The sequence below is a fragment of the Rattus norvegicus genome, chromosome 2 (genome assembly GCF_036323735.1).
Source record: "Rattus norvegicus strain BN/NHsdMcwi chromosome 2, GRCr8, whole genome shotgun sequence".
NCBI classification, from domain to species: Eukaryota; Metazoa; Chordata; class Mammalia; order Rodentia; family Muridae; genus Rattus; species Rattus norvegicus.
In genome coordinates, this window is record NC_086020.1 from 15,240,474 (window position 1) to 15,265,694 (window position 25,221).

Here is a 25,221-nt window from a genome sequence, read left to right on the forward strand (position 1 = left end):
CATGGTATGCACTAATTTTTAAGTGGATATTAGCCCCAAAGCTCAGAATTTCCAAGATATAATTCCAAGAATAATTCACAATTCTTCGTGAAGCTCAAGAAGAAAGACCAAAGTGTGGATGCTACAGTCCTCCTTAGATGGGGGAACAAAATACAGTAGGAAATACAGGGACAAAGAGTGGAGGAAGATCTGAAGGAAAGACCATTCAGAGTCTGCCCCACCTGGGGATATATCCCATATGCAGCCACCAAACCCAGTCACTATTGCTGATGCCAAGAAGTGCTTCCTGACAGCCTGATATAGATGTCTCCTGAGAAGCTCTGCAAGAGACTTACCTATACAGATGAGGATGCTTGTAGCTAACTATCAGACTGAGCACAAGGACCCCAGCGGAATAGTTAGAGAAAGAACTGAAGGAGTTCAAAGGGTTTGCAACCCCATAGGAAGAACAACAATATCAACCAACCAGTCCCCAAGACCTCCTGGGGACTAAACACCAATGAAATATTACACTTGGAGGGACTCATGGCTCCAGCTGCATATGTAGCAGAGGATTGCATTGTCTGGCATCAATAGGAGGATAAGCCTTTGGTCCTGTGAAGGCACTTTTCCCTGGTGTAGGGTTATGCCATGGTGTTGAGGTGGGAATGGGTTGGTGGGAGTGGGAACATCTTCATAGAATCAGGGGAAGGAGTAGAGGTGGGATGGAAGAGCGGTAAAAGAGGATAACATTTGAAATATAAATACACAAAATATCCAATAATAATAAATATATTTTAAAAATAGAAGAATCCATGTGATGGTCAGAGATACAATTAGTCCAAAGTCTTTATATAATACTATTATAGTATGGCTATAAAATATCCTTCAGAAGCACTAGTATGAAGGCTTAGTCTATAGTTTTTGTTACCTCTGAGAAGTAATTGAACCATGAAGTTACTGACTTACCACAGCATTTACTCATTGATGTGGTCAAAATTAAATGAACTACTAAAATGCCAGTCTTCATTGGTGGATGTATGCCTCTGTGTACTCTGCCTGTGCCTTTGAAGGTTTGTTTCTCTCTTCTCTCCTCTCCCCTCAGTCTCCTCTGTCCTCACTCTCTCATCCCCCTCCCTCCCTCTCCCCCTCTTCCCTTCCTCCCTCTCTCCCTCGCCTCCCTCCCCCTCCCCTCTCTCCCTCTCCCCTCCTCTCCTCTCCCCGCCTCTCCTCTCTCCTCTCCTCCCTTGATTTTTTGTTCTTGTTCTTTCCCTTCTTCCTCCCCCCTCCCTCCCTCCCTCTCTCTCTCTCTCTCTCTCTCTCTCTCTCTCTCTCTCTCTCTCTCTCTCTCTCCCCCCATTAAATTACCAGCTTTGTTCCACTATATCTTCCACTATTTTTCTGTCCACCATGACTGAGACCTCTAGAAAGGAGAGCAAAACAAATATTTTCTTTGTGCATGTGCTCAATATAATCTTAGTTGTCCTTTTAATTGTTTTGTTAAAACACTCTAACAATAGTAACACAAGAAAGGAGGGGTTGTTTGCACTCACTGTTCAATGTTGTAGTGTGTCCTAGAGAAAGTCATGACAGCAGGAATCGAGGCAGCTTTTCTCACAGATCCAAAATCATGAAGCAGAGACAATGTATTTGTAGAATAGGCTCACTTTCTCCTCTTTATCAGTTCAGTATCCCAGACCAGGAAACAATGCCACTCATAGTAAGTGAGTTTTCCTATCTCTGTTAACCTGATCGAGGTAACCTTCCAGGCATGCCCAGAGCCTCATTTCCCAGGGGGTTCTAGATCTCATCAATCCGACAACTGATATTTTAATCATCATGAGTATTTTCTCACAGCAAAGACAAGCTGATTGATGCAAACAGTGTAAACAAGTAATGATCTTGTTAGCTATACCTGTAACAAAGAGACCTGATGAAACATAGTTGAAGAGAGGAACAACAGACATTGGAAAAATGCAATATTGATAATCATGGAAATAAAACGAATGAGCACCCATGTTCCTGAATTGGACAGGATTCAGTTAGAATGAGTGGTTTTGCTGGAGATGGGGCCGATTAAGTGAGAAATGGATATGAAGGAAAGGAAAGAAGCAGAGTGCTGTAGAGAACACTAAGGAACGATACCGACTGCAAGTGGGCGTGCCGCAGAACAGCCTAAGCGCCGACGATCAGAGCGTTCAGCACATCCTGAGCAGGACAGTGCAGTTTTGAGTGATTCTAAGTGAGAGACTAAGTATAACATTCCATTTTAGTCCTTAAATACCTGGAATTGGCCATATCTTATAGCAGAAAGTAGTTAGGATTGGGGTCTGACTGACAGCAAATAAAACCAGCTGTCACTTGTTCTACGATTTTTGGATGAGGTATTCAACAATGTTGAGTTGTATCGTGCTTGTGTAAACGAATGAAGTATCTTGTACAGAAGGCTTGTCTGACTGTTGGAGGGCATCGTACTTGAATTTATCTCTACTGCTGCAGTTTCCTTGTCTTCTCCTCCTTCTTTATACTTCAAGATATATGTGTTTTGTTGTATTTTTCTCCTATTCATTCCCACCCCTTTCTTTTTCTATAACTGCCTATTTTTATGAATCATCCTTCTTCTGTCTACAAAATACATGTATATGTCAAAAATAAAAAATAAAATAAAAAAACCAAAAAATAAAAGTACCCTCTACTTTCCTCTAGTCTTGTTAGCTTTTTCCTGCTTCCATGCAGTCCCTCACTTGGTTTCAATACAGATCTTTATGTCTGTGTACACATGTACATAAGTCTTGGAAATCTAGAGTCTACATACAGGGTAAAACATCAATTTTCATGCAAATGTTTTGATTTAAGTCTTCTTCATATCTGAATGAATCTTTTTTGTGCATGTGTAACATATTTCAGGCATCCATTCTTTTACTGATGAGTATCTATGCTCGCTCCACTCCTTGGCTACTAGGAATGATGTAGCAGTAATCACAGATATGCAAATATCTCTCTGTACTGACGTGAATTCCTTTAGAGGTGTACCCGAAAGTGACTACAGTTGGATCATATGGTAGTTCTATTTGACTTTCTTTGCTTTTTTCCATCCTTCCTTCCATCAGTCCTCCCTTCCTCTCTCTCTCTCTCTCTCTCTCTCTCTCTCTCTTTCCATTCTTTCTTACTTCTTTCTTTCTAACTTCTTTCTTCTTTCTTTCTTATACTTATCTTTTTTTGAGGAACCACTGCAGTGATGATTTTTCAGCTATAGCATAATAACCAATTGCAAAGGATTGTTTTTTTACCATATCATTGGATAATTTTATTTCAATGTGTTTTAGTTAAAATAGAATTACATCACTTTCCTCCATTTTCCTCTTAGGTACTCTTTCTAAAACCACTCCTGTGTCCCTCACTTTCAAGTTAATAACCTCTTTTTCATATATATATATATATATTATATATATATATATGACATACACATACATATATATGATACACACACACACACACATACACACATGAGGACTATTCTTACTGGTCTGAGAAGGAATCTTATAGTAGTTTTAATTCATATTTCTCTGATAGCTAAGAAGGTCAAACTTTTTCTTTTGAGAAAATTCTTCTTGAATTCATTTGACCAATTACTATTCTTTGAATAATTTTTACTTATGGCTTTGCTTGTTTGTTCAATTCTTTATATATCTTATATATTAACTCCATGGTGAAATTATTTTCTCCATTCTTTAGGCTACATCTTCATTTTGTTGATACTTCTCTTTGTTCTGCAAAAATGTGGGTGTGGGGGTGTGGTTATGTGGTGCGTAATCCATGTGTTCCCGAATGTGTGACTGAGGGTGCATATGTGAATGCCATAGAATCTGAATGGAGACCAGAGAACAATGGGTCAGTCCTCCCTTTTCATCTTTTCTGAGACAGGATCTCCTTGCTGATTGATAATGTCTACTCCAGGCCTACTGCCCTCTCTCCCATTCACAGACTCTATGTTGACCTCCCACCTTCCTGAAGGAATACTAGCATTACAGATGTGTTCCATCATACCTTACTTCTCATGGCTTCTATAGATTCAAACTCAGGTTCTTACCCCTTCATCTTACCCACTGTGTCCTTCTGCAAACTCATGGAGAAGCTTTTTAATATCATGTGCTCTCATTTGTGCATATGTGACATTTCGTGATGCATGACTTCAGTCTCTTTTAGATATTTCTTGTTCGCTATTCTTATCCCAGAAAGTATTTTTCTTACGATTTCTACTAGCAGTTTCAGAGTTCTGTGCAAGTAAGTCATGAAAGGCCAAAATATTTTAACCTCTCCCCTTTGTGTATAACATCCCCATCGGCTTTTGTTTCCAAGCTTTTGTCGCTGTGTTGGAGCCTGGTAAGCACTTTAGAGGGTGAAGCTTATTTAGCAGAAGCCATCACTGAGGGCAAGTCTTTGTGGGTTATAACCCACAATTCAGTGTGCCTGACCAACTGTGGCAGGAGAATATAGCATTCTGTACTGCTGTGAACACTGTGCCTTCTTGTCCATAATGGACAGGCCCTTCTAAATATGAAGCAAAATGAACCCTTCTCTGTAAGCTGTTTCTCTTAGGTACTATTGCCATAGTAACATAAAAGAGACTGATACACCCAGTTGATGGCCTTGTGATTACCTGTGAACCACACAGTTGACACTCAGCTTCAGGAAGGCACAGACTTCCCACATCTGAATGCTGATATTTGCTTAGATGGTAGGACCCCAGCCTGAACAATGGGGATGGGCAGAGAAGTGGAAAGGCTCTCCTGTGTCTGTTTGTGCCAATGGTTCAGGGTAGAGCAAGAGGACTAAAACTGCACGGCATACTGAGAGTTGGGGCTATGTCCCCCCAGCTGCCTGCATAGATTTCAGAGTCATGTGCCACAAGAATGTGGAAAGGTTTGGATACTGACTTGGAGCCTACAAGAATTATGTGACTCAGAGCAAGACATTTTTCTCTCTAAGCCTTAGCTCTTTTAGCCCCAAGACTGCTGTAAATATCATCTTCATATATCTTATGTTAACAGGGAGACTGATTCCACAAATAGAGTTGAATAAATCCTTCTTTGGTCCATCAATTTACTGTCATAATGAGCCCTTCGAACCTCCTCTAGGAAGCCTTCCGAGACCGATCATGGGCCTCTCTGCCTCTTTCTGTCCCAACACATTCCAGGATAGAATTCCTTTCTTTTCCTCCCTTCATTCCTTATTTCCTTCCTTCCCTTCAGGGTAAGCCTCCATTCCAGTTATTGGGGGACTTTCCTTCCTTCCTTCCTTTCTTTCTTTCTTTCTTTCTTTCTTTCTTTCTTTCTTTCTTCCTTCCTTCCTTCCTTCCTTCCTTTCTTTCTTTCTTTCTTTCTTTTTCTTTCTTTCTTCTTTTAAATTAACCAGCATTATATAAAGCTTCTAACAAGCAAGATGTGAAAGAAGGTCACTAAGTGAGTAATTCTTTGATGGTTTATTTTAAAAGAAGGATGCAAACTGAGCATCTCATCGCTCTCTGCTCCCTAACAGATATGCAATGTGCTTCCCTGCATCAAGCTCCTGATGTCAGTATTTTCTTGCCATGGACTACAGCCACAGATCATGGGGTAAAATAACCTTTTGCTCCTTGAGTTGTGTTTATTAGGAATTTTGTCCCTACCATAAGGCAATAATACAGTTTCCTGATTAGATGGGACAGAAACCAGGTCTTAATTTTATACAAATTTAACATTTTGCAGGTATGATTTCTGATTCGCTCTAAGACTTACATGCCTATTTTGAGGCAGAAGTCCATGCCCACTGGTCAGTCATTCTCTTCTCTTCATCATTGTGTCTTGAGGAGTTAAATTGTGGGAGATATGTATTAGTCTGCTTCTTAGTTTCAGAAGTTTTTATACATGATCATTGAGTTTCACATTGGGTTCTTTTATTTTTTTAAATTCTTACTAACACTACATTCATTTCTTTTTCTCTATTATTTTATTTATATACTTTAGCTCCCCATCACAGGCTCCTCTCCACCCAGTCCCCCCTCACACTGTTCCTGCTACATCATGAGGAAGAACTAGGTCCAGCCCATGCTCAGTATTGCATTGGTGATTCGGTCTCTGAGAGCCTCCAAGACTCCAGGTTAGTTGATTCTGTTGGTCTTCTTATGGAGTCCTTATCACCTCCATTTCCCTCAATCCTTCCCCACTGCTGCCCCACTGAGCTCTGTCTGTTTGGATGTGGGTCTCTGTACCTGTTTTGGTCAGCTGTTGGGTGGAGCCTCTCAGAGGACAGTTATGCTAAGCTTCAATCTGCAATCATAACAGTGCATCATTAATAGTGTCAGGGAGTACTTCTTGCTGAGGGATAGGTCTCAAATTGGCCCATTCATTGATTAGCCATTCCCACCATCTCTACTGCATCTTTGTCCCTGCACTTCTTCTACAGAGGACCAAGGTTTTAAAGGTTCTACCATTTTTGTGCTATTTTATGTTGATGCACTTTCACCAGTGCAGTGACAAGGCAGGAACCATTGGTGGCACAAAGAAGCTCATAGGAAATGGCCAGGAAACAGAACAAGAGAAGAATTGTATAACCTTTATTGTCATGTATCTAGTGGCCTACTTCCTCCAGCAAGGCCAAACCTCCTACTTTCTACAGCCTTCCTATGCTGCTGAATCGTGAATCTCTTAATGAGGCCAGGGCCCTCTTGATCTAACCACTTCTCAAAGCTCACCATTTGCCAACTAACCCTTTAACATTTGAGTCTTGAAAGCTGTTCACAAAGAGTCTTCAAAGTCACACAGGAATTATGCTCAGGTTAAAATGATAACAAGCCAGAACAGCAAATAGTGTGGTAGTTAAAACTAGAAATGTTCAAATGAGAGGTCCTAGCATTCAAATAACAATCCCCATACACATCTTACTTCACCTCCCCAGAGACCACTTGCCTTCTTCATTTATGTAACATTACTAAGTGTAACAGGAGGGTATGCTATATAAAAATGTTACAAGGAATAAGTAGTCATACATACACACGTACAGATATGATTGAGAAACATATATGGGGCACTATACAGCTCACTTGTATGACTGGTTCCTTTCCATACTGGTAGCTGTATTTATAGAAATCCATATAAGATATTAGCAAGGTTTCACCAGTCAGCAGGAAATGAAATTTCATGAGTGCTCCAAAGGACATCTGCAGTATCTACTTCTGCAACCACCTCAATAAACTCTTTGAAGACTTCATTTCCACTATTTGATCCTTTAACAGAGAGTCCCTGTGGCAAGACCAGAGACAGGGCCCAGCACTGTGCCAAGGGAGTTTGTCTTAAACAAGTAGTTTGAGAAAATGGATACTAGTGATGGCAATAAACTATGATTTCCTTAAAATCCTGCTAGACTTGAGGTAGACTTTAAGAAAAATAGGGACAGTTCCTCTTGTTGACTTTTGACCTTAGCGTAATCTTGTCCTGGAAAAAGAAACATTTCCTCCCACGTCTTCACTAGTTCTCTTATTAGAGTGTGTAGGTACTATTATGAGAGCTGCTATAGAAATACAAGAATAGAGAACAAGAGAGAAGGGAGGCAATTAGCTCAATTGTATAATGCTTTTTTAAGAAGCATGGAAAAAGTTCTCCATAAATTTATTCTTATATATAAAGAGGCATAAAAATGTTACAAGAGATGTCCTCACCACCAGCTCTTGTGCACAGTGCTAATGCAAAGCCAAAGTCTGCTCAGTTTCTCCACCTGAATCCACCAGATTTTCCAAATAAATTCATTCTTCTACTGCGTTCACTTCCATGTAAATAACCTCTTTATAAATGGGAAAATGGAGAATGAGCCTTTCAAACAGTTGCCATAAATTAGAATAAATTGCATTAATTCAAAATGTAAAACTAGGAGAGGCAGGAGAACATGCAGCATATTTTCCCCAAATAACATTGAACAAACACAAGTGTATACTCTGGGCATATGTATATTTTTTCTGTGACTGACAGCCTGAAGGATAGTCCATGTGATTTGTGTGCTGCTGAGGGAAAAACAATCTTTATTTGAAATAAAGAGTGAAGCAAAAAGGAATGAATAAAAGAAGTTTGTAGTACAGATGGTTTTACAATACTTTTAAGAAATGTTCTGTCTTATCAATTAAAGGTGTACTTATTTCTTATTCTATAAAGTTAGCATAGATTTGTCACATGTATACCTACCAGAAAAATCTGCAGATGATCAATAAATTATGTCTAAGCCTTATTAATACCACAACAGTTCTAAGCAGTGATGTTTCTCTCTCTTGTTTATTTATTATAGGAATAAAGAATGATCTTGTTCTAAGCTGACATACATAATAAAAGAAATGTAAAACCTTAATGCTAATAAACTAAGACAAAGAAATAAAGTTAGAAAGCTCCCTTTCTCTCTCTCTCTCTCTCTCTCTCTCTCTCTCTCTCTCTCTCTCTCTGTGTGTGTGTGTGTGTGTGTGTGTTTGTGTGTGTGTGTGTGTGTAACTGTATATCCATGCATATGGGAAGAATAGGTAAAAGACTTTGATGATTCAAGAAAAATATGAAAAGACATCTCCAATAAAAATGTTCTCCAGAGACACACAGGATCAGGTCAAACTATAATTACACCTACCTGAAAGCAGCACACACCTGGGCCCCTACCAACATCTTCCACTCCACACAGTCAACAGTCTTCTGGCTTGGTTATCTGAATGAGTTGCTTCAAGGATACTCACCTGGCAGAATGGAATGGCTTCAGCAGCCATACTTCCTCTGCCAACAAGGCCCCTTGCCCATTCAGGAAGAAAAACAAAACAAAACAATATAATTATGGTTGTACTCAACTTTAATACAGTATCACCAATATTGAAGTAAAGCAATGTTGCCTACAATTTTACTTTTATATGTAATGTTTCTGACAAAAAAATCTCACCTCCTAATATTTTTTATACCCAATATGCTTCACCACAAGATCAATGGCTGTAAAACGTTCTAGTTTAGTGTACTTGAGAGATGAGAGGACAAATACGCAGGTCAGAATACCAGGCTTATCCTTGGCCTTGAAGACTATTAGGTCTGCTTTGAAATGGTTGGTTATGGCTCCAAAGGGAGCTTTCATCTGAACCAATTTACACAAAGCAATCAGTGCCACATCATCATTTCTTTCCTTTCCCAAAAGAACAGGACGCAGAGAGAACAATGCACACGTAGGAGAGAGTTGTGTGTCTGGTGAGCATGAGAAGAGGTCTTCCCCATCAGCACCTCAGGCACCAGCTCTTCCTCATTTCCCACACAGACCAAGCTTTTTCTCCCAGGATTTATGTGTCTCCCACCCTCCCCATAAAGAATTAGCTGAATATAGTAAAACTAAGAGGACTCTGGGGCTGCAGATGGCTGACCAGCTGTTTCTGGGTGACACCCCATGAATCAGCGTCTCACTGGGCTTTGGTGATTCCATGTTTTGGGGGCGAAATATTCTGCATTTTGGAAAACTAGTTCATGGAAAATAATACAGCAAACTAACATTTATAGAAAACCACAGTAATCTTGTAACAAATGTCCTAAATTATGTACTCAAAAGAGGATCCAATTTTATGCAAGGTTCTCTTTGAGAGCCTGCAGAACCCTTCCTCGTTTGTGTTTGTAACTGCTGCTCGCACAACCTCCATGTTACAAATAATATATATATATACATACATACATATATATATATATATATATATATCCCTTTACATAACATATACGCAGAACACAAACGTCAGCATGGGAAGGATGGCCTGGGGAGGGGACTATTCAGAAAATTGTATTTTATGCTTTTTTGAGGGTCATTGCATATATTTTTACTTAGTTCGATGTTAACGTTAATGCTGCTTTTCAAGCCTCCTACATTCCACTCACACAATGGTTATTCTTCAGTACTTAAGTACATTGCTGGGGGGATGGGCAAAATTAAAGTCACATGAAAGTTTATTTTCCAGCTGCTCTGCTCCCTCTTCTGCAAGGAGTGAGTTTCTGGCAGACTAAGGTTTTTACAGAAGTCCTTTACTCGCTGCCCTCTTCAGTTTTAGATCCTTGCTTGATGTGAAATATCTAAGACAGTTATTTTAATAGAGGAAGAGTAGAGATAAGACCAAATCCCAATGGTCAGGAAATGGGCATTTGTTAGGTGGGAGAATAAGAAACCCCTGGGATCATTTTTATTCAATGAAAGCCATTCCTTTGGGTGGGAGTGTCAAATGCTAGTACCCACACATGCTGCCTGCATACCACACAAGCTGCAGGAATGCAGATTTCTGTATCTGAGAGCAGCTGCTAAGTGAAGTGGAACATCCAACAGATGGCTGCATTGTCATTGTTGGGGGAGGAGGAGAGAGGAGCTATTTCGGCTTTTCTGTTGAACGTGTATATGTGTATCAAGACATGTGTATCAAGACATGTGTGTACTTCACAGAATTCTGTTCCTGACTTACCTAAGCTTTTCTCCACTAGAGAGATTGTTCCTGTGCTGTCAAAGGCTGGTTTGGAATTTGAATATTAGGACAGTCATTAGAGTTATTAGATCATTTAGTGATGGATGAGAAAATGGATGAGAAAAGAAAGGTCCAAGGGCACACAGTTTATTAAAGCCAAATCCAGAACTTTTTCTCTAGGCCATGCAACATAACAAAATTAATGAATAAAATCAATAAGCAAATAAAAGCCCACACCTTATTTACTTGTATAGTGATAGATCACTGAAGAAAACCACTCAAGGGTCAGAGTTTCTCAGTCTTTGAAAAATATAAGTGCAATTTTTCCCTTTAAAGTTTTATGGTGGAGCTGCTTTGCAGTTCTCAGAAGGAACAAAATCATCATTAAATTAACCTATATGAGTATTTTATTATGAAGTTTATTAGATTTTCAACAATTTGACTGATAGCACTCCACAATTTTAAAAGTATATTTAGAAATAATAGACTTCTGCATTTCAGGTTGCAGAACACTTAGAGGTAAACTTCATAGTCAAGGCTATCAAAATCCATGCATAAACGCAAACAGAAAGACCTAGGTCCCATCCTGAGCTGCCTGCAAACTGTTCCTGTCCCCCTTCTGATGGTAGCTTAAAGTAAGGGTACAATCGCCTGGCTTATTCATTGATGTATGTGTGTGTGTGTGTGTGTGTGTGTGTGTGTGTGTGTGTGTGTGTGTGTGTGTGTGTGTGTTTCTTTCCAGAAATAGAATCAATAGAGAACAGACAAACCCACAGTTGCCAGTTTGTACAGTTTTGTGGTTTTTGTCAGGGCTACTGACTCGAGAAGGTCTACCAGATAATGAAAGCAAACTATTTCAGTTCCTGTGGGTCTAGAGTGCTTCTGTAAAGTTCTGGTTTAAAACAAAATGAATAACAAATTAAAAGGCACAGTAAAATAAGGGGGTGGTTAAAATATATTAACTGAAATCAATGTAGGAGGAACATAGTTAAAAACGTTGCATTCTCAGCAATAGCCTATGATGTATTTGGTTAATTCTTAATATATTTATGCTAAAAGCCTTTTAGCAGAAAGTCAATACACATAGGTGGTGGAGTGAGTATATCATCCTGTACTGGAGGTTGCATTAAACACTCGCCATGGGCTTCACTGTGTATAGGAAGCAAGCAGGGGTTCATCCAACGGAAGTCCAGTACCAAGGAAACCAACCGCTCCTCTGTAGACAGTCTGTGGAGCCACGCTGATTGCCATGCAGTCCTCTGCCTAGAGTTTTCGCTGACGTCAACAAGGCTCCTGGAAATGAAGCGGGATCAAAATACCAGAAGCCTGGACTAATAATAGAGTAAAGATGTGGGGCAGATGGAAAGCAAACTTCACGGATAGAGTATGACCTCATGTTATAAGTCCGTCAAGTGGAATAAACAACAGCAAAGTAGGAAAGGCCTGTGAGCGCTCACTGATGTCGAACTTCTAGAACTCGGCTGACTAAAAAAAATGCCTGGATATAGAGAAACCTTTCAAAAAGGGGTGGAAGGAATCACTTTTTGGATTAATTACTCCTGTGTCTACGAACAAAGACACTCAACATTAAAACCATGGTATTCTGAACATAGATTATTAACTTCTAAATTACTTATTACCTATCATTAACATATGGGCTCATCTAAGCTATTTTCCTCTCATTTGCACAAATCTGTTATCTGTGAGAGGACACATCCACAAATGTAAAACCAGGAGATAAAATTAGAGGAAACACTAGGCCTGAAGCAAAATGTTGAAAGGGATCTGCCACATTCTTAACACACGGAAGTGCTTTTTCATGTGTCCTGTCTCTTGTGAGTGTGTGTATGTGTGTGTGAGTGAGTGTGTGTGTGTGTGTGTGTGTGTGTGTGTCTTTAAGCCATCAAAGGATACTTTGTTTCTTAACCTGTATTTCATTGCTGTGAAGAGACACCATGACCAAGGCAACTCTTATAAAGGAACACATTAAATTCGAACCCCCTTACAATTTCAGAGGTTTAGTCCATTGTCATGTAGAAGTCATGGTGGCTTGCAGGCAGACACGGTGCTGGAAGGTAGGTGAGAGATCTACATCAGGATCAGCAGGCTTCAGAAAGACACAAATGCTGGACCTGGCTTGAACATTTGAAACCTCGAAGCCCACCCCATGGTGACATATTTCCTTCAGCAAGGCCATAGGTGCCACTCCCTGGCTACCAAACATTCAAATATTTAAGCTTATCTATTTAAGGACATTGTTATTTAAACCTCCACATTCCACTCTCTGGCCTCCATAGGCTATAGCCATATGGAAATGCAAACATGTATTCAGTTCAACTTAGAATGTCTCTGTAGTCTATCGTAGTCTCAACATTGTTTAAAAGGCTAAAGTTTACACTTTTGGAAGACTGGTGGCTTTCTTTTAACCACAAATTCCTATAAAATCAAAGTAAAGAAGCAGATTTAGCATACTTTCCAACATATTATGGCACAGAATATACAGTACCATTCTCAATGTGAGGAAAGGAAGCACCATGAAGAAATACTGGACTCTGGACCCAAACAAGACCTAAAACCAGCTGAGCAAACTCCAAACTTTGCATCTTCATGTATGATGTTACAGCATTTCATAGATCTCTAAGTCCTCTCAGCTTCGTCAACTACAATGTATTTCTTTCTCTTTAGCTGTTTCTACTCTGTTCACAGCTTCTACCAGCAGGTTTCCCACAGCTCTGGCATCATGGATGTCTCCAGGCAATCCAGGGTTCACTTTCATAGCTTCACAAAATAGCCTTTTTTGGTCTCCATACAGGGACACCTCTGCCACATTCCTGGCCTCAGCAGCTTTCCTTAGTCTTAGAAGGACATTTTGCAACCTGTTTCCTGTATCATTGACTCTACAGCCAGAACCATGTGGCTGAAACTGCCAATTTCTGCTGCTTACTGGGACTGGAACACAGCTCCGCCCCTCATTCAAATACATTCTCATTAGCTTTCTGCTTTTGATGTTCGCCTTCAAATGACTAAAATTGGCTGTCCTGAAACTTGCTCTGTTAGACCAAGGTGGCCTTGAATTATGAAATCTGCCTACCCCTGCCTCCCAAGTGCTGAGTGCTGGGAGCTGTGAGTAAGTGTGTGTGCCACCAAGCCCAGTCTGAGCTTTTCCTAATTTGTTTTCAAAAATTGGAACTGTAGCTTAGTGAAGACTTGCCCCAAGGTTACCACACCCTTTATTCCATTTAGTATCCATTTTTTTGGTTTTTGTCTTTAATCTGTTTATCTCTTTGCACCCAGGACTTAGCTCTAGCAGACTTCCTTCTGACATCTTTGTTCTTTTTATATTGTTCTTTGATCAGTTTGCCCCTTTCATTATAGATCTGTATAAGACTGGACACTAATAAATGGGCAACACACCCAATACTAGGTTGTTTCAAAATTTTCTCTGCCAATGTCCTTAATGTGAAATTCTTTAATTTAGCCCCAGACAGATTTATTTTTTGACAAAAATGGGAGCAGTCACATTTGTTTTTTTGCTAAAATTACAGAAGATTGAACTCTAGGCCACATACTAATATTATTCTTCTCCAAAACCTCTTGATCCAAGCCCCTGCAGTTCAAAGTACCCGCAACACCACTGGCTTCCATGTTTCTACTTCTATGGTACATTAAGACACTATGACCACAGCAACTGTTATAAAGGAAAATATTGAATCACCACTGCCTTATAGTTTCAGAGGTTCAGTCAATAACAGTTATGGCAGGAAGCATGGTGACACAGAGACAGGCAAGGTGCTGGAGAGGAAGCAGAGAGTTAAAATGTCATAATCTAACACTGCTTATTTGTATGGGTTGAGAGAGTCTTGATATAAATTTCTTGTGAACTTTTGCTGAGTATATAGATTGACGGAAAAAACATGTCTAAATCTACTTTCATATGAGACTTAGAGCCATCTCTATTTTGGATATAAACCAAAAAAGTGCAGGAGGTGGAGGGAGTAAAGAAAAGGCAACTTCAGTTTCTCACTAATTTTCTGTGGGCTGATTATAAAGATGTCCCATTCAATAAACACTCAACATTTTCATTTAAAAGGAATCTCAAGGGTTAAAAAGGCAAGAATGAGTGCAACTAGACTTTATTTTTATTTCAGTTGTTTAACTGATGGGATTAGGGGAAAGCCAGTTTTTAAAAGATACCCTTTGGGCTTACCACTCTAGTGGTTTTTGGTCTCTGACTCATACCCCCATGAAAAGAAACCACATTTCTTTAAGGCAACATTTTAGGTTCTGCCACTTAGCCCATCACTCTGCCTAACCAACACTTTGCTATGGGTCTCCTTCCTTCCTTTTATTTATTTAACTAGATATCTCAGAATCCCCCTCATTCTTAACATGCATAACTTCACCCTGTTTCCCCTGTTCCTCAACTAGAGATTGAGAGTCCAGTGTATCCCTTTCTAGAATCCTATACTCAACAGGGGAAATGACATTGAACTCAGGCCATAAGGAGCTTTTCTAAAGTGAGAAAATCTTGCTACATTGTAAATGCATGGAACTGGGAACATAAAAATAACAAAAATGTCTAGAAAAATTTATTATTAGGAAAAAATTACACTTAAACCTAGTGTAATAATCAAAATTCTTTAAAGGAACAGAACTTGTAAGCTAAATCTATCATCTATCAATAAATGATCTGTAGATGAAATATCAATTAATGTGTGATAGACAATAGGTAGAAACTAGATAGATGATAGATAGATACATAGATAGATACATAGATAGATAAAAGGGATTCATAAGAACGGCATACATGCTATAGTCCAGCTAGTCCAACGATGACTATCTTCCAAAGCAAGGCCTAAGAATCTAGTAGATGGTAAGCTCACATGGCTGATGTCTCAGCTAGTCTTCAGTGTACACCAAAAGAAGTAGGCTTTACTATGAGTGAAGGAACGGAGTTGTAGGCAAGAGCAAAAAGAAGAAGAATAAGCTTCCTTCTTCCATGTCCTTTATATAGGCTTCCAGCAGAAGGTGTGACCCAGACTCATGGTAGCATTTCCTACCTCTAAAGAGTCAGATTAAAAACGAGTCTTCCCACTTCAAATGATTTAATGAAGAAAACTCTCACAGGGTTGTAGCAAGTCACTTGGGTTTTCATTAATTCTAAGTGCAGTTGAAATCAAGAATAGCCATCACAAACCTACCACTTGTGAATGTAATATAGCCATTTCTCTTTGTGTTATGCTACTTTTAAAATGAAACCCATAATCGGGTCATAATTACACCACCAGGATAAAACCATCTGTGTACAATTGCAAAAGCATTATGATCATAACCGGGTAATATCTATACCTAGCATGACTTAACAATTCCTCTTGCAACTGCAAATGCATTGTATGTTTTAGAATAGGTGGCAATGTCGCATGAGAGATGCTCTTTCATTATCTCAAACGTAAATATAATGAACACTGATATTCCCTTAATTGATGGAATATCTCATGGCAAAGAAGTCAAAGAAAGAAGACACAAATATCTGTACAAACTAATTTTTAACAAAATATGACAGGAATGCTTATGTCAAGTATAAAACTTGTCTATGCAACTGATCATATGCTTTAGCTGGTATTTATAACTACCTTTCTCTATTACCCATCTGTAATCTTCAACAAGCACCTCAGCTGGTCTTGGCTCCTACCTAGAGGAGTGACCCATACCTTCATTCCTGAAAATTTTTTTGTCCTTTGTCATCTTGCCTGGATTAGGTTGTTATATTTTCCCATTGACTTTAATAAGGTGATAGGGTATCTCCAGGAGACACTGTAATGAATATCCTGCACTCCACCAGTAATCTTTCTTCCCTCCATTGTAGAGAAGAAATCCAATTTCTCATTGGTAATCTGGGTCAATCATCCTCCTAACATTCTTTCTTAGCCTTTGGGTATGTGGGCCATAGAATCCCAAAGTAGTCAGGGGAAGTCTGCTCAATGAAATGGTTGTTCTCTCCTATTAGGCATGATCCACTCTAGAAACAAGATTTTAGGGTAGTATAACTTAAGGTGGAGGGAACAAGAAACAAAATAGTGGGTCACTTGGAAAGATAGTGAGTGGAGCTATACTACCTTTTAATGTCTTCATATCTGGACCTGTGAATTCTGGCTATAGAAAAATCTATACCATGTATAGGACACTGATTCAAAGCATACACCATCTTCTAGAGAACATGGCTTTAGGTCCCAGGCTACTGCCACATAATTAATACTATGAAACTGCCTTTTTTCTTTCTTTTTGCCTGCATAGATCAAATATTCAAAATTAAATAAGAATATATTTTATTTGACTTTTTATTTACACTTCAAATGTTATCCCCTCCAGAAACCCTTTATCCCATTCCTCCTCTACCTGCTTCTATGAGGGTGCTCCATCAACAACCCATACACTCCCTCCCACCTCCTTGTCCTAACATTCCCCTACACTGGGCCATTCAACCTTGACAGGACCAAGGACCTTTCTTCCCACTGATGCCCAATAAGTCCATCCTCTGCAGCATATGCAGCTAGAGCCATAGGTCCAACACTGTGTATTCTTTGGAAGGTGGTTGAGTTCCTGGGAGCTCTGGGGGGACTGGTTGGTTGATATTGATATTCTTCTTATGGGGTTGCAAACCCCTTCAGCTCCTTCACTCCATTCTCTAAATCCTCTTGTTCTCAGGACAATGATTGGCTGTGAGCATCCACCTCTGTATTTACCAGGCTCTGGAAGAGCCTCTCAGGAGATAGCTATACCAGGTTCCTGTCAGCATGCACTTCTTGGCATCTACAATATTGTCTGGGTTTGGTGGCTGTATATTGGATTGATCGCCAGGTGTCCAGGTGCATGGCAGTATCTGCTCCACACTTTGTCTCCATATTTCCTCCTATGAGTATTTTTGTTCACCCTTCTGAGAAGGACTGATGCATCCACAAGTTGGTCTTACTTTTTCTTGAGTGTCACATGGTCTCTAAATTTTATCTTGGGTATTCCAAACTTTTGGACTAATATCCACTTATCAGTAAAAGCAAACCATGTGTGTTCTTTTGTGATTATGTTACCTTATTCAGGATGTTATTTTCTAGTCTATCCATTGGCCTAATAATTTCATGAAGTCATTGTTTTAATAGCACAGTAATACTTAATTGTATAAAAGTACCACATTTTTTATCCATTTTTCTTTTAAAGGTTAGCTGGGTTCTTTCCAGCTTCTGGCTATTATAAACAAGACTGCTATAAACATAGTGGAGCATGTGTCCTTGCGATATGTTGGACATCTTTTGGGTATATGCTCAGGAGAGGTATTGCTGGGTCCTCAGGTAGTACTATGTCCAGTTTTCTGAGGAACCTCCAAACTGATTTCCAGAAAGGTTGTACCAGCTTGCAATGCCATCAGCAATTGAGGAGTGTTCATCTTTCTCCACATCCTTGACCACATCTGCTGTCACCTGAGTTTTTGATCTTAGTCATACTGACTGGTATGAGATGGAATCCCAGGGTCATTTTAATTTGCATTTTCCTGAAGACTAAGAATGTTGAGTATTTCTTTAGGTGCTTCTTGGCTATTGATTAATCCTCAGTTAAGAATTTTATGCTTAGCTCTGTATCCCACATTTTAATAGAGTTATTTGATTCTCTGGAGTCTAACTTCTTGAGTTCTTTGTTTATATTGGATATTGGCCCTCTATTCGATATAAGATTGGTAAAGGTATTTGTCCTAATGACAGTGTCCTTTGCCTTACAGAAGATTTGCAATTTTATGAGGTCCCATTTGTGAATTTTTGATCTTAGAGCATAAGCCATTGGAGTTCTGTTGAGAAAAATTTCCCCTGGGCCTATGTATTTGAGGTTCTTCTCACTTTTTCTTCTATCATTCTCAGTGTATCTGGTTTTATGTAGAGGTCCTTGATCCACTTGGTCTTGAGCTTCATACAAGGCAATGAGAATGGATCGATTTGCATTCTTCTACAGGCTGACCGTCAGTTGAACCAGCATCATTTGTTGGAAATGCTATCTTTTCTCCACTGGAGGTTTTAACTCCTTTGTCAAAGATCAAGTGACCATAGTTGTGTGGGTTCATTTTAGGGTCTTTAATTCTATTTCATTGATCTACCTGCCTGTTTTTGTACCAATACCATACAGTTTTTATCAGTATTGCTCTGTCATATAGCTGGAGGTTAGGAATGATATTTCTCCCAGAAATTCTTTTATTGTTGTGAATAGTTTTCACTCTCTTGGATTCTTTTGTTTGCTTGTTTGTTATTCCAAGTGAATTTGTAAATTGCTCTTTCTAACTCTGTGAAGAATTGAGTTGGAATTTTGATGGGCATTGCATTGTATCTGTAGATTGCTTTCGGTAAGATGACCATTTTTACTATATTAATCCTGCCAATCCACGAGCATGGGAGATGTATCTATTTTCTGAAATCTTCTTCAATTCCTTTATTCAGAGACTTGAAGTTCTTGTCATACAGATCTTTCACTTTCTTGGTTAGAGTCACATCAACGTATATGTCTTCTCCCAGCAGGACTTATAACTGTGTCTTTAAACAGCTAGAACATCTTTGTATCAGAACTACTACTTCAGGAATTTGAGAAACATGATAATACCCATATATTCCATGATTGCAGGCCCACTGTCTCACTTCTTTGTCTACAAAGTGAGTTCCATAGGCAGAAGCAATAGAGTGTGGAATACCATGACGGTGGATAAAGCATCCTGTAAATTCACAGACTATTGTTTTAGCAGAGGTATTACATGAAGGAAAGGCAAATCTATAACCAGAGTAAGTTTCTACTCCTGTAAGGACAAAGCATTTTCCTTTCCATGAAAAACATAGTTCAGCGCAGGGAACTGGACACCAGGTTTCTGGCTAGTCACCCCATGGAATGGTCTAGAACGGTGTTAAAGCTGAGACTCAGTGTTTGTCTCTGCTGTTGGCAGATGGAGAATTTCAGCAACAGCTGTAGCCATGTCAGTCTTTCTGAGTGGTAATTGTCTGACCCATGAATAGTCTCCACTTGTACCACCAAGGACCCTTTGGGCAATGGCAGGGATGGTGAGGAAACAAGATGATTCTCCACAGACTGGGTCATTTAATCTATTTGATTACTGGACTCTCCTGCTGAAGTTGCATTTTGATGAGCATTTGTATCACACACATGACTTTGTCTATTTAGAGAGATCTATCTATATTCTTCTTTCTACATATTCCAAATGTGTTTTTTACCGACTTTCTAATGTCATTTTTTCAAGTCTATTACCATATATCCAATCTATTGGCTAAAGTTCAAGAATCAGTGAACATTTTCACATCTGACCATTCCTCCCTCCAAATAAAATGTATGATCATGTACTACCCAAAGTTCTTTCCCCTGGGAACATTTTCTTTCTCTGGTGTCTTTTAGGGTTGTCCTAGAAAGGGGCTGTAATACTGTGGCTGTCCATTTCTGGATGGTGCCTGCATTACATGGAGAGCCATTGGTAACCCAAACCCTACTATTCTGTTCCTCAATCAACTGATCATAAAGGATACCCCATGACATTATAGGTTCATACTTGGCAGTATACAGCATTCTAATAGGAGTAGAAACCATACTAATCTGAGCAACGTCTTCATGTAACTTTCTGTGTCTTCAGAAACTGCTTTGAGTCAATCACATATATACTACTTCCATTTGATAATGGATTGCTGCTGTGTACATCCTACTTCATGGCTTCGTAAGCCATATTAACACTTCATGATGGACAGCTCAGTTCACATGGGAACTTGGCGTTCCACTGTCAAATGTTCAGTTTCTATTAAAGCCCAACAGAGCTACATCAAAAATAGAGAATACATGATGGTAGCAAGTGGATCCAAAATCCTAGTAGCAATATTTCTAGCATCTTTTAAAATCAACATTTCATCACTACTACCCTGGCCCCAATCAGGGAAATGGCCCCTAGGGCCATGTTGTCTTAATTTGGCTCCCAAAAGCCACACTTCTAGACCTGAGGGTTCTTGACCCCAGCTGACTTCATTTGGTAATAAAAAATTATCATACATCTAATGATTGGACAGGAAATGGAGGTGAAATGGAGGAAATTAGATTATGAAGACAAGGGACTGAAGGAGAGGGAGAGAGAGGAGAAGAATCACCATGGCAGAGAAGCAGAAAGCCGGCTGGTATGTCATTATCCAGGAAAGTGCCCCTAGGGGCCACTTCCTCGATTAAGAATGAGATAACAGAGATGAAATATAGATTTTAAAAGATCTTAACTCAGGAATACCAGAAGGGAGTGTTTGCTAGATAAGGGAAAGTTTAGAAGTGGCCAGTCATTGATCTATCAAGGCATATCATAATTTGCTGGTACAGGTGCATGCGTGCGTGTGTGTTTGTTTTTTCTTATCTGTGTCTTTCATCTGTGAATCCAGAGCTCTTGGGTGAGTGTACCACAGGGAAAAAGATTAGCAGTAAAATTTATGACAAGGCCCTTCCTCAAGGGAATCTTGCCTTTCTTCAAGATTTTTGGATCTAAACTTACTTCAGTTTAGAATTGGTTCACAATCCAAAATTCCAATTTACCATGATTCAGTGCTGCATTTTTTATTTGCTTGAGAATTTTTCCACTTATATAGGTAAAGAAAAAATGTAATAGGTTAATTATCTATTTTATGCTTGGAAATGCCAGGATAGATTACCCTGTACCAAAAATCTATATAACTTGTATGGGAAATAAGACTCACTCTGGAATGGCTGATGATTATAATTGAGGCCATTATGAACATTGCTTTGCCTATGCTGCCTTCCCTTTCAGACGTGCTGGTGCCACTCTCACCATCTTGTGTCTTTTAGGATTAATAAAGGACATATCTTATGGGCTTTCCTATTGTAGAGGTCTTACATAGTATATCCATTCTTATACTGCAATTTCCCTGAGCTTTAATCAACACTAAGTCCACTAACGTCAATGATTCCATTGACTATCTTTTGATAGATGCTTCAACCAACCATTCAAACAAGATTTTGGCACATTTATTTATTTATTCATCTATCTATCTATCTATCTATCTATCTATCTATCTATCTATCTATCTATCTATCTATGTATCTATCTATGTATCTATCTATCTATGTATCTATCTATGTATCTATCTAGATCTATCTATCTATCTTTCATATATTACATCACTACCACAGTTTCCCCTCCCTACTCTTCTCCCATCCTTCCCTCCCACATCTCCTCTCCCCCAGACTTACTCTTCTTCCATTGCTTTTCAGAAGACAGACCACCCATGCATCCCAGAGATATAAACCAAACATGACAAGAGTTACTGTAAGACTAGGAATATATCTCATATCAAGGCTAGTCAAGACAAACTATTAGGAGAGAAAGAGTCCCAAAAGCAAGCAAAAGCATCAGAAACAGCCTTCACTCCCACCGTTATGAGTCGCACAAGAATACCAAGCTACACAACTATAACATACATGCAGGCAATCTATATCAGATACGTACAAGCTCCGTGACTGTTGTTTCAGTGTCTGTGAAGACCCTGTGCCCCCTGCTTAGTTGATTCTGTTGACACCTTTACTGACTGTGTGAAATTCTTTATTAAACACAGGATCTCCACTCAGAGGGCCTATATCAATAAAATGAGCCTGACCCAGTTTTATGTTCTTTCCCTCACTATCCCACACTCACAAAATGCATTCTCACACATACCCCAAACTTCTGGTTGAATGAATTAGTAAACTCATTAAGCTTTTTAGGAATATAGAACACCTCCTCATAGACTGCACTTTCTACCTCCTCTCTAGAAACCTGCTTTGCCTTAAGTCTGGTTATAGGTCTGAAGGTAACTATTGGTGGGCCCTAAGGGACATAATGATTATCTTGCCTATTGTCACCTTCTAGAGAAATTCACTGCTGATTTAGCAGACAATGAAGGATTAATTTCTTTAGTCAAAGGCAGAAAAGGCAATCTTTCAGAAGGTGAGGGTAAAACAAATCTCACAGTAAGGGTGGAGTGATATATCTGCAGGTGAGATAAACCCTTGGGAATCTGTAGGTTTAAAGTTCTCAGCTTCAGTGGTGCCCTCCTACACATCCTAAGTTACAGGACCCATTCTTTACCATTAATGCCCTTATTTTGACCATTGACCCTACCTATGAGGATGGGACTTAAATTTTTGCTGTAATTCAGCCAAATTTAAAATGAGGGCTTTGATTTGATTTCCTACAACTTGTGTGCTGTGGCTACTAGAAAGAAGATTCTTTTCCTGTGCACATTTATATAAATGAGACTTATTAGAATGTCTTGCAGGTGTAGTCCAGCTAATCCAATAATGGTCATCTACCAATAGAAAGTCCAATAATCTAGTAGTTGTTCAGTCCATAAATCTGTATATTGCCAGATTCCTGAAAACATAAGTGGGACACCAGTGGAAGAAAGGACTTGCTCGCAAGAGGAGAGCAAGCAGACAAAGAGAGAGCTTCCTTCTTCTGTGTCCTTTACATAGATAGGCTGCTAGCAGAAGGTGTGGCCCAGATTAATGGTGGCTCTTTCCACTAGAAAACATCTGGATTAAAGGCATAGATTCCCACCTCAAAGATACAAATTAAAAGTGGATCTTCCCATTTGACCTGATTTTTAAAAATCTTCACAAGTCTATCCAGCCACCTGGCTCATATTTAATCCAGATTCAGTCATGTTGAAAACCAAGAATAGCAATTACGGTTACTTAACAGTTCAATTTTTATGGTCTGAGAAGAGTGATATTAGTGTACATAATATGTATGATCTGTATATTATCATACAGTATGTGAAAAATTAGTATTTTCTTACTGGGTAGTAGGTTTGAGAATTACTCCAGAGATGCTTACCTTACCCAAATGTTTTAAATCTCTTCTTTAAAATTGTCATTTGAGGTAGTTAAGGTTGTCACTCTATAGTCGCATCTCGCACTATCAGAAGAGGCATTATCCAGCTCTCAGACACTCATTTCAGATTAAATGTCTAGGAAGGCAGAAACCATGTCTGTCTTGCTCCTTGCTCTCAGTATATTGCCTGCCACTTATTAAACACCTAACAATTATTTGTTCAATGAGTTGTTTTAAAAAGCTCAAACCCAACCTTAAAGCATGATGATTGCCATGATTGATAGGCAGAGGCTCAAAGGAAACTTTCCAAAACGAATTTCCTAAATAAAATTATTTTTGAACTGCAATGCTGCTTTTGGAATAAGCTCAAGGTTATTAATGAGAAGGCACGATATTCATTGTATTTACATGCTTGTCTTCTGGCTGACCTGTTTATATTGTTGAACTTATTTTTATCTCACCTTTCAGAAAATTCAAGCAGATTAAAACAACAAGTATAACAAAAAAGAAACTCATAATAACAATAATTTTTAGCAAAAACACATTGCTGTAATCATATGTCAGACATATACAGGAAAAAGCAGCCCACAGGGTGCATCCCTTATGTGTCGTTAGTTAAGGAGTGACAGAAAGTAACAAGAAATAGAGAACAAATGAGACTCACCCAGCCTTAAGCACATGTCTGCATGCCATCTGGCCCCTTGTTCCCTGTTGAGTAAAAGAGTTACTTACAGATAGAAAGAATGCAGTCAGAAGGAAACATTCTGGGGTAACTAGGGTAACAAGATTCCCAGAATGATAATATGTGCACAAGAAGCAGGACTCTTGCTGGTGTCATGATAACCACATCATCACAAAGTCCCTTTCAGAGCTCCATGTGTTACACAAAAGGGTCTTTCCAGTGTACTGATATTTTCTTTTGCTTGAACATTAAAGAAATAACAGATCACAAAGAAAGGCACACTGATTATAAGACAAAATTCTTCCTTTCCAAACATGAAGGATCCTCAGGAGAGTTTACAGATAATGCTCATAGGTAGTTTTAAGGCATTTTGTGCGCACACATAACAAAAATCCAAAACCAGTGCATATTGTATAAACATAAGCTTTTCTCCCATTGTTTACTTTTGATCTAAAACCTCTTGGTCAAAAAAGGATGACTATGCACATGCTAGTAATCACAGTGCATTTGCGCTGGGATTCATAACTATCCAGAGAGTATACTTACTTGTTCCATTCACTGAACTCTGAAACATTAATCTAAGGAAATTCAAGTAGATAAGCTAAAAACATGGTAAAAGGTGGGGTCTCAAAAAAGTGTTCAGAAATATTAGGCAATGTTAGGCTTGCCACCAGGCCACTAGTTTACTCATGCAGGGTCACTCGAATTCTAATAACATCCAGACTATGGGTACCATGTATGTGTTGCATCATCAACACACAAAAAAAATAGAACATACATATAGAGAGGGTGCCTATTTTTTTTACTTTTCTTTTCTTTTTTTTTTTTTTTTTTTTTTTTTTTTTGGAGCTGGGGACCGAACCCAGGGCCTTGCGCTTCCTAGGCAAGCGCTCTACCACTGAGCTAAATCCCCAACCCTATTTTTTTTTACTTTTAAAACAAGATAATAAGTACAGTAGTGAAGAAAATGGGCTGAGCTGAACTTGAAGGAGGTGGAGTTTTGAGCGGAATCATTTAGATAAGATAGTAACAGTAAAGGCAGTGTTCAATAGCCATTTGCAAGATATTTATGGTCTGGCATCATTAAAGTACCATCTGAAGGCCTGTGTCTGTGGCTTATTCTAGTATAATCTCCAATGAACCTAGACTAAATTTCAAAATTGTAAAGCAGATTTTATAACTGTAAGAAAAAAT

At 39.0% G+C, this 25,221-nt stretch overlaps 1 long non-coding RNA gene across 3 annotated transcripts in view; it reads right to left on the reverse strand.

The window, feature by feature from the left end:
• LOC120100658 (uncharacterized) overlaps positions 1-24,162 on the reverse strand; it is an 89,577-nt gene extending 65,415 nt beyond the window's left edge. Inside the window, exons 1-4 of one of the 3 annotated variants that reach the window (XR_005500462.2) lie at positions 24,010-24,106; positions 8,620-8,774; positions 7,676-7,797; positions 1,533-1,894 (exon numbers count right to left, since the gene is read on the reverse strand). This is a non-coding gene — a long non-coding RNA (uncharacterized LOC120100658). Of the gene's footprint in view, positions 1-1,532; positions 7,798-8,619; positions 8,775-24,009 lie in introns of all 3 variants that reach the window. The other 2 variants (XR_010064030.1, XR_005500463.2) reach the window with 2 other exon arrangements.
• Positions 24,163-25,221: the final 1,059 nt, after the last annotated feature.